The sequence below is a fragment of the Dreissena polymorpha genome, chromosome 2 (assembly GCF_020536995.1).
Source record: "Dreissena polymorpha isolate Duluth1 chromosome 2, UMN_Dpol_1.0, whole genome shotgun sequence".
Lineage (NCBI taxonomy): Eukaryota > Metazoa > Mollusca > Bivalvia > Myida > Dreissenidae > Dreissena > Dreissena polymorpha.
The window spans coordinates 149461872-149473211 of NC_068356.1; the positions used below are offsets into that span (position 1 = coordinate 149461872).

Consider the following 11340-nt stretch of genomic DNA (forward strand, 5'->3'; position numbering starts at 1 on the left):
CACGCCTGTGTCACTTATGTTTCCTTCTGGTTTGTGACGTCACTTTGGTCCGCATATGACGTCATATTTTAGTGATAGAGATGTACGTCACGACCGTATCATTCATGTTTCTGTCTGGTTTATGACGTCACGTTGGTCCGCATAAGACGTCATATTTTAGTGATGCATGTACATCACGACCGTATCACTCATGTTTCCGTCTGGATTATGACGTCACGTTAGTCCGCATATGACGTCATATTTTAGTGATAGAGTTATCACTGATGATAACATTTTCTTTGACAGTTAGAACGTATTCAATATTATCAAATAGGAACGAATACTTTATCAGTAATTGCTTCTAAATGAAATTTATATGAAGAATTAGCGTATTGTAGTGAGCTGGTTTTTAAGTACAAAAATGTTTACCTTTTAAATACTTGTGTGTACAGTGACATTCGGTTGGTCTGGTGTTTTTACAAACATAATAAGTAGAATATGCATATGAATCTGATAATACACAGACCCACTAACATATAAATCAAACCATGTTTGTAATTTACCATTTTTGACCAAGAATCCTGCCACTGTTCTTTCTTGTAAAGTTGACTTGAAAACGGTCCGCTCGTAAACACACTTTTACTTCGATTATCTATGTTTAACACTGAATGTTTATAGCTTAAAATAACTCTCCGTGAAAGTTGAGTACACATATTTTGCTAATCCATGCATGTTAAACGAATATCTTCATTATTTGTATTGTTATTTGTAATGTTCAGTAGAAATCGGCATGTGATTTTTCCACTGTCCGCCATCTTGGAATGTCGACTTGTGGGTAATTTTTGCATAGCAACACACAGCGGTGTAAACATAAATCTCACCGGCGCTATATTTAAGCTTTAGGTAAGAAAGCTGCACTATTTTTAGCAGACGTAAGGTCATTATTTAGTTCATATAGTCTGTTTTAAATTGTTTTGTCATTTAAAGTCTATTTTATTATTGATAAGTGTTAAGCGTGCGAGCGTTCCATAATTGGTCACGGCAGTTATTGTGACCCGTTTTTGGTCACACTGTGACCAATATTTGGTCACAGTGACCAACTTCTGGTCACAGTGACCAATTTCTGGTCACAAGTGGAACGCCGCGGCTATATAAAGTGACCAAATTTTGGTCACAAGATTCATTCTAGTCAAAACCTTAAGGCAGGCAACATCCACGCCAATTTTTTTCTTAAAAAGTACTTTTTCTTTTCGTGAGTAATTTAAGTAACTTATAGTAACAGTAATACCTTTGTAAGCAGATAATAAAGCGAACATTTAACATATTTCATTAAACTTGAGCATCCGTTTAAGTATTCAATCTATTTTGGTTATGATCGTTGGCAAGTGTCATTGTTCCTTAAATTCGACGAAGTCCCGTTTACGAGTGTAATTTTCATTGTCAAAAATATCACAGTGTGACGCTCAGTTTACCGTCGCAAGATTGAAAGTACTGTAAAACCTTAATTAAGGTTGCATGTCATTTTGTTGTTGGAAATATAACATTTTGTTGAATTATTCGTGGAAACTGAATAAAAGTTGTTTGTAGTTGAATCGGACTTTGAGTTAAACATTAACCACCATTGATAAGGAGCGCACTAACGGAGCGTAACATAATTTATGGTGGCAGCGCAGGGATCAGCTGTTATATGCTGGTCTAGTGAAATGAACAATACGCAGAATAAACATTTGGTGTTAATGTTAACTAAAACCGCAATAAACTAACGCTTGATATTTACGCTACCGAATTATTTATAAACGAGATATTTAGCATATCTAACAGAAAATAAATAATAAACTACACTAGAGTTGACATGCACATTAAATAAATAAAATAGAATGTATTTCCAAACAAATATCAACTAAAAATAATATTAAGCGAGAAAAGTAATAAACATTTCTAAACATGCTTTCCCCAAATCGAGTTGATAGTGAAATAAGTTTTCAACGACGGATCGAAAATGAGAGGGGAAGACAGCGACCTACGGGCAAGCCACGAAAGGGAATGGGACGACGACGCGGATAGCACCGCCGACGGGGACCAATCGAGCGAGGCTTCGGGGATCCAAACGCAGTTGGCGAGTTTTGCAACTGTTCTCAAAGATGTTATTATTGAGTTGAATAAATTGAAACAAGATCGTCAAACATTCAGTACCGCTAGTCGCATGGACACAAATTATAACAAGGATGCGAGCACCGGGGCAAGCGCGGTTGAGTCCCGATCGGCTACATGTACGCGGAACGGGGTAGTAGGGCCTCTGCAAAGGAGAGAATACAGAGACGGGAGTCGACAGGTTCAGGAAAACATAACCTCCCACAGACGTTACAGTATGCCAATGTACCAGGATGGCACCGGAGAAGAAGAAAGGTGTACGTTTGTCCATCGATATGACAGTGAACGGCGTGACCGGGACGAGGATATGTTAAACTACGATCGCAGACAGGCTGGTCAACCAAGGGACAGTTCGAGCTACGGTCCGGAAGTGCGGTATTTGAACGACATTGAACCACATGGGGTTAGGTACGTCACTCCACTTGTCGCTAAACCGCTTCCGGTAAAACTGCCGACTTACTCTGGAAAGGAAAAGTGGGCTACCTGGATTGCCCAATTCGAAATTATTGCGAGCAGGTACCACTGGAGCGAAGACGAGAGGCTTAACCAACTGCTTCCTAGATTAGAAGGTGCTGCAGCCCAATTTGTGTTTACGCAGCTGTCGCCGCGTATCATCAACAATTACCACGAGCTAATTGATGAAATTAATAGCCGGTTCAGGGTGATTGAGAAACCGGGTGCGTTCGCTGCTAAATTCAGCAGAAGGTCCCAGCGACATGGTGAAAGTTTAGAGGAGTATGCGGCTGAGCTCAAGCGTCTCTATGACAAGGCGCACAGTAACAGAGACCGGCGCACCAGGGACGAAGACTTAGTAAGAAGGTTTCTCGACGGCCTTAGTGATGATGAGCTTAAATTTGAAATTGAGTTCAATAAGGACCCAAGGAACATTGACGAGGCGGTCTATTACGCCGTGAATTACATCCAGATACGGAAGTCCGGTAGGGGTGAACGAAGGGACAAACACAATGCTCGGAGAGTAACTCCAAGCTATTCAGGTGATCGCGACTTCCGGTCGTCTCGAGATGCTGAAGGAGAGGGTGCAGCAGCGAAAAGGACTGTGACATGGACACCTAAAGGATCGAGTGAGTGGGCGAGAAAGCAGATGGAAGCTGAAACCGATGAAACAAATAACAATGATATCAAGGAGCTGCTGAGCAGAATTGAAAAGTTAGAGCGACAGAATGGGTCCAGTAGATGGTCGGGTAACGGAAGACGAAACGTAGAATGTTTCCGATGCCATAAGCAGGGGCATTATGCAAGGGAATGTCCAGGTACACCAGATGGCAGCTCAGAAAACCTCATTGTCGCATCAGATCACCATTTAAATGTGCAAGGACCGACTCTTGCGGCCAAAGAGTGGTCCAATTAGAAAATAAATCTGAAGGCCATACGAACACTGAATCATTATCAACAGAATATCAAAATCCACCTAAAGCGCGAATCACTGATGAAAACCGAGAAGTACATTTCGCCAAAGGGGTGTCCTATGTAAGTCGGCGTAGCCAGGGGCTTTATGTCGAGGGGTATGTCGGGGACATACCAGTTGCGTTTACTGTGGACACAGGGGCGACAATATCCGTGGTATCCCAGAATATTTATAACAAGATGAGCATGCAGGAGAAACCAGCCTTAAATAGGTCTGTGAGTTTAATGGGAGCCAATGGGTTACCTATAACGGAATTAGGTACGGGCTTGTTTAAACTCAGGATAGGACCAATCACGTTGGAGCGTGAGGCGGTTGTGGCAGATATTAAGGATGACGCGTTGATTGGTTATGATGTACTAGGTGATGAGTTAGTGGGCATTTTGTTTAGCCGAAACGTTATGGTGTTGAATGGCTTTGAGATACCAGGCATGAAGTGTGAATCAGCCAAAAGAGTAAATGTAATAGAAAAGGCAGCTAAACCATGTGGACAAAACACAGTTTCTGATGAAGCTTGCATTTTGAACAAGGACAGTAGTGAGCAGAGTGCTGGATGCACTGCGATCGAGTCGAGGGATACCCAGCGACGAGTGAAGATGACGGAAGCTACGAAGATGAGACACACATCTGGGGTGTGTTGTAGCGGTCGTCCCTTGAGGGGAACAAAAGCCTGTTCGCATATTTGGCGAGATTACGAATGCAAACAAAGTGTTAGGGGCGAGGCAAGCGGCAATCATAACGACGCGGTAAAGTCAACGGTACGTGATACATTGGAAGTTGCGGCGAGGAGGGCGAATGAGGCTATAGATGATGTTGTAATGACGGAACCACCAGACCATCCACTACTGCTGTATGAGAGATCAGCGTCAGAGAACGTGGAACCTCTAGGGCAACCAGTAGGCGATCCAGTCAAAAAGGACCTTTCGTTTAAGATGTTCTAGGGAACCTTACAGGGAGTTGCAACTACACAGTCGCACTGAACAGATTTAAATGTCATGGTGTACAGAACATATTAAACAATTAAAACAGTCTATGGGAGCGCATTGATGACAAATACTTGACTTCAAGTAAACATCCCACTATCAGTTAACTTATATTTTTGTTCACTAAAATATTGTGTGTATTTAACAGAATCGCAGTGCTATTAATGCAAGAAAATTATTAAAACAGTGCGCTTTGTTGAATTTTCTAGTATTAAATTAATTAGGATGCCTTCTTTAAATTTGAACGGTTATCTTATAACATTAATTCTACGAAAGCTCGTTATTGACAGTTATACATGGATATTCAGGAACCTGACATTTTAGTGGAATTTAATTAAAGTGATATGTTGGCTACGGGAGTTTAGCCAAAATTTGTGGGGGGTAATGTAGTGAGCTGGTTTTTAAGTACAAAAATGTTTACCTTTTAAATACTTGTGTGTACAGTGACATTCGGTTGGTCTGGTGTTTTTACAAACATAATAAGTAGAATATGCATATGAATCTGATAATACACAGACCCACTAACATATAAATCAAACCATGTTTGTAATTTACCATTTTTGACCAAGAATCCTGCCACTGTTCTTTCTTGTAAAGTTGACTTGAAAACGGTCCGCTCGTAAACACACTTTTACTTCGATTATCTATGTTTAACACTGAATGTTTATAGCTTAAAATAACTCTCCGTGAAAGTTGAGTACACATATTTTGCTAATCCATGCATGTTATACGAATATCTTCATTATTTGTATTGTTATTTGTAATGTTCAGTAGAAATCGGCATGTGATTTTTCCACTGTCCGCCATCTTGGAATGTCGACTTGTGGGTAATTTTTGCATAGCAACACACAGCGGTGTAAACATAAATCTCACCGGCGCTATATTTAAGCTTTAGGTAAGAAAGCTGCACTATTTTTAGCAGACGTAAGGTCATTATTTAGTTCATATAGTCTGTTTTAAATTGTTTTGTCATTTAAAGTCTATTTTATTATTGATAAGTGTTAAGCGTGCGAGCGTTCCATAATTGGTCACGGCAGTTATTGTGACCCGTTTTTGGTCACACTGTGACCAATATTTGGTCACAGTGACCAACTTCTGGTCACAGTGACCAATTTCTGGTCACAAGTGGAACGCCGCGGCTATATAAAGTGACCAAATTTTGGTCACAAGATTCATTCTAGTCAAAACCTTAAGGCAGGCAACATCCACGCCAATTTTTTTCTTAAAAAGTACTTTTTCTTTTCGTGAGTAATTTAAGTAACTTATAGTAACAGTAATACCTTTGTAAGCAGATAATAAAGCGAACATTTAACATATTTCATTAAACTTGAGCATCCGTTAAAGTATTCAATCTATTTTGGTTATGATCGTTGGCAAGTGTCATTGTTCCTTAAATTCGACGAAGTCCCGTTTACGAGTGTAATTTTCATTGTCAAAAATATCACAGTGTGACGCTCAGTTTACCGTCGCAAGATTGAAAGTACTGTAAAACCTTAATTAAGGTTGCATGTCATTTTGTTGTTGGAAATATAACATTTTGTTGAATTATTCGTGGAAACTGAATAAAAGTTGTTTGTAGTTGAATCGGACTTTGAGTTAAACATTAACCACCATTGATAAGGAGCGCACTAACGGAGCGTAACATAATTTATGGTGGCAGCGCAGGGATCAGCTGTTATATGCTGGTCTAGTGAAATGAACAATACGCAGAATAAACATTTGGTGTTAATGTAAACTAAAACCGCAATAAACTAACGCTTGATATTTACGCTACCGAATTATTTATAAACGAGATATTTAGCATATCTAACAGAAAATAAATAATAAACTACACTAGAGTTGACATGCACATTAAATAAATAAAATAGAATGTATTTCCAAACAAATATCAACTAAAAATAATATTAAGCGAGAAAAGTAATAAACATTTCTAAACATGCTTTCCCCAAATCGAGTTGATAGTGAAATAAGTTTTCAACGACGGATCGAAAATGAGAGGGGAAGACAGCGACCTACGGGCAAGCCACGAAAGGGAATGGGACGACGACGCGGATAGCACCGCCGACGGGGACCAATCGAGCGAGGCTTCGGGGATCCAAACGCAGTTGGCGAGTTTTGCAACTGTTCTCAAAGATGTTATTATTGAGTTGAATAAATTGAAACAAGATCGTCAAACATTCAGTACCGCTAGTCGCATGGACACAAATTATAACAAGGATGCGAGCACCGGGGCAAGCGCGGTTGAGTCCCGATCGGCTACATGTACGCGGAACGGGGTAGTAGGGCCTCTGCAAAGGAGAGAATACAGAGACGGGAGTCGACAGGTTCAGGAAAACATAACCTCCCACAGACGTTACAGTATGCCAATGTACCAGGATGGCACCGGAGAAGAAGAAAGGTGTACGTTTGTCCATCGATATGACAGTGAACGGCGTGACCGGGACGAGGATATGTTAAACTACGATCGCAGACAGGCTGGTCAACCAAGGGACAGTTCGAGCTACGGTCCGGAAGTGCGGTATTTGAACGACATTGAACCACATGGGGTTAGGTACGTCACTCCACTTGTCGCTAAACCGCTTCCGGTAAAACTGCCGACTTACTCTGGAAAGGAAAAGTGGGCTACCTGGATTGCCCAATTCGAAATTATTGCGAGCAGGTACCACTGGAGCGAAGACGAGAGGCTTAACCAACTGCTTCCTAGATTAGAAGGTGCTGCAGCCCAATTTGTGTTTACGCAGCTGTCGCCGCGTATCATCAACAATTACCACGAGCTAATTGATGAAATTAATAGCCGGTTCAGGGTGATTGAGAAACCGGGTGCGTTCGCTGCTAAGTTCAGCAGAAGGTCCCAGCGACATGGTGAAAGTTTAGAGGAGTATGCGGCTGAGCTCAAGCGTCTCTATGACAAGGCGCACAGTAACAGAGACCGGCGCACCAGGGACGAAGACTTAGTAAGAAGGTTTCTCGACGGCCTTAGTGATGATGAGCTTAAATTTGAAATTGAGTTCAATAAGGACCCAAGGAACATTGACGAGGCGGTCTATTACGCCGTGAATTACATCCAGATACGGAAGTCCGGTAGGGGTGAACGAAGGGACAAACACAATGCTCGGAGAGTAACTCCAAGCTATTCAGGTGATCGCGACTTCCGGTCGTCTCGAGATGCTGAAGGAGAGGGTGCAGCAGCGAAAAGGACTGTGACATGGACACCTAAAGGATCGAGTGAGTGGGCGAGAAAGCAGATGGAAGCTGAAACCGATGAAACAAATAACAATGATATCAAGGAGCTGCTGAGCAGAATTGAAAAGTTAGAGCGACAGAATGGGTCCAGTAGATGGTCGGGTAACGGAAGAGCAAAACGTAGAATGTTTCCGATGCCATAAGCAGGGGCATTATGCAAGGGAATGTCCAGGTACACCAGATGGCAGCTCAGAAAACCTCATTGTCGCATCAGATCACCATTTAAATGTGCAAGGACCGACTCTTGCGGCCAAAGAGTGGTCCAATTAGAAAATAAATCTGAAGGCCATACGAACACTGAATCATTATCAACAGAATATCAAAATCCACCTAAAGCGCGAATCACTGATGAAAACCGAGAAGTACATTTCGCCAAAGGGGTGTCCTATGTAAGTCGGCGTAGCCAGGGGCTTTATGTCGAGGGGTATGTCGGGGACATACCAGTTGCGTTTACTGTGGACACAGGGGCGACAATATCCGTGGTATCCCAGAATATTTATAACAAGATGAGCATGCAGGAGAAACCAGCCTTAAATAGGTCTGTGAGTTTAATGGGAGCCAATGGGTTACCTATAACGGAATTAGGTACGGGCTTGTTTAAACTCAGGATAGGACCAATCACGTTGGAGCGTGAGGCGGTTGTGGCAGATATTAAGGATGACGCGTTGATTGGTTATGATGTACTAGGTGATGAGTTAGTGGGCATTTTGTTTAGCCGGAACGTTATGGTGTTGAATGGCTTTGAGATACCAGGCATGAAGTGTGAATCAGCCAAAAGAGTAAATGTAATAGAAAAGGCAGCTTAACCATGTGGACAAAACACAGTTTCTGATGAAGCTTGCATTTTGAACAAGGACAGTAGTGAGCAGAGTGCTGGATGCACTGCGATCGAGTCGAGGGATACCCAGCGACGAGTGAAGATGACGGAAGCTACGAAGATGAGACACACATCTGGGGTGTGTTGTAGCGGTCGTCCCTTGAGGGGAACAAAAGCCTGTTCGCATATTTGGCGAGATTACGAATGCAAACAAAGTGTTAGGGGCGAGACAAGCGGCAATCATAACGACGCGGTAAAGTCAACGGTACGTGATACATTGGAAGTTGCGGCGAGGAGGGCGAATGAGGCTATAGATGATGTTGTAATGACGGAGCCACCAGACCATCCACTACTGCTGTATGAGAGATCAGCGTCAGAGAACGTGGAACCTCTAGGGCAACCAGTAGGCGATCCAGTCAAAAAGGACCTTTCGTTTTAGATGTTCTAGGGAACCTTACAGGGAGTTGCAACTACACAGTCGCACTGAACAGATTTAAAAGTCATGGTGTACAGAACATATTAAACAATTAAAACAGTCTATGGGAGCGCATTGATGACAAATACTTGACTTCAAGTAAACATCCCACTATCAGTTAACTAATATTTTTGTTCACTAAAATATTGTGTGTATTTAACAGAATCGCAGTGCTATTAATGCAAGAAAATTATTAAAACAGTGCGCTTTGTTGAATTTTCTAGAATTAAATTAATTAGGATGCCTTCTTTAAATTTGAACGGTTATCTTATAACATTAATTCTACGAAAGCTCGTTATTGACAGTTATACATGGATATTCAGGAACCTGACATTTTAGTGGAATTTAATTAAAGTGATATGTTGGCTACGGGAGTTTAGCCAAAATTTGTGGGGGGTAATGTAGTGAGCTGGTTTTTAAGTACAAAAATGTTTACCTTTTAAATACTTGTGTGTACAGTGACATTCGGTTGGTCTGGTGTTTTTACAAACATAATAAGTAGAATATGCATATGAATCTGATAATACACAGACCCACTAACATATAAATCAAACCATGTTTGTAATTTACCATTTTTGACCAAGAATCCTGCCACTGTTCTTTCTTGTAAAGTTGACTTGAAAACGGTCCGCTCGTAAACACACTTTTACTTCGATTATCTATGTTTAACACTGAATGTTTATAGCTTAAAATAACTCTCCGTGAAAGTTGAGTACACATATTTTGCTAATCCATGCATGTTATACGAATATCTTCATTATTTGTATTGTTATTTGTAATGTTCAGTAGAAATCGGCATGTGATTTTTCCACTGTCCGCCATCTTGGAATGTCGACTTGTGGGTAATTTTTGCATAGCAACACACAACGGTGTAAACATAAATCTCACCGGCGCTATATTTAAGCTTTAGGTAAGAAAGCTGCACTATTTTTAGCAGACGTAAGGTCATTATTTAGTTCATATAGTCTGTTTTAAATTGTTTTGTCATTTAAAGTCTATTTTATTATTTATAAGTGTTAAGCGTGCGAGCGTTCCATAATTGGTCACGGCAGTTATTGTGACCCGTTTTTGGTCACACTGTGACCAATATTTGGTCACAGTGACCAACTTCTGGTCACAGTGACAAATTTCTGGTCACAAGTGGAACGCCGCGGCTATATAAAGTGACCAAATTTTGGTCACAAGATTCATTCTAGTCAAAACCTTAAGGCAGGCAACATCCACGCCAATTTTTTTCTTAAAAAGTACTTTTTCTTTTCGTGAGTAATTTAAGTAACTTATAGTAACAGTAATACCTTTGTAAGCAGATAATAAAGCGAACATTTAACATATTTCATTAAACTTGAGCATCCGTTAAAGTATTCAATCTATTTTGGTTATGATCGTTGGCAATTGTCATTGTTCCTTAAATTCGACGAAGTCCCGTTTACGAGTGTAATTTTCATTGTCAAAAATATCACAGTGTGACGCTCAGTTTACCGTCGCAAGATTGAAAGTACTGTAAAACCTTAATTAAGGTTGCATGTCATTTTGTTGTTGGAAATATAACATTTTGTTGAATTATTCGTGGAAACTGAATAAAAGTTGTTTGAAGTTGAATCGGACTTTGAGTTAAACATTAACCACCATTGATAAGGAGCGCACTAACGGAGCGTAACAGTATTATGATGAAACATATTATTCTGTTGTTGTTTTTAAACAAAATTGGTTTATCCAATCGCACGACATGACATATTTTTTCTGCTTTACTGTCTATGATGGATATGCGATAAATTATTGGCTGCCTGAATATTAACTGCCAATAGAATGGCGCATTTTTTGTTTTATGGCTTGCACAATTACAATACAAGTTTAATGCATAACACAAACTGTGAGGCACTTAAGTTGCCTTTTTCATTTAAGACAGCTGTTAAAATAAACTTGCCAGCATATTATTTACATATTTTTTATACCTGAAATTGTGTGAAATCCGCTTATATTTTCTATTTACAGAGAGTCAAGAATGTTGTAAAACCTGAACAAATGTACTTGTTATACATACACGTTAATTGTACTATCAGAAGAACTGTACAGAATAATTTATTGAGCACATAACTGAGGGTCGAAAAAAGTTTGCACAATATTCGATGTTAAAAATTTGATAATACACATAATCTTGTCTTCGTAAAGTCTCACAAATAGGGCAGGGGTCCAAGAAGACTCGTACCCAATCATCTTTGACCGGCAGTTCTACTGTTGGTTTAACCCTATTTATTTAAGCTGGATTGCA

General features: G+C 40.4%; 1 long non-coding RNA gene across 1 annotated transcript; it reads left to right on the forward strand.

The window, feature by feature from the left end:
• Positions 1-375: 375 nt before the first annotated feature.
• LOC127869404 (uncharacterized) lies at positions 376-10670 on the forward strand. Its single transcript, XR_008044543.1, has 2 exons — positions 376-882; positions 9982-10670. It is a non-coding gene; the product is annotated as an uncharacterized LOC127869404 (long non-coding RNA).
• Positions 10671-11340: the final 670 nt, after the last annotated feature.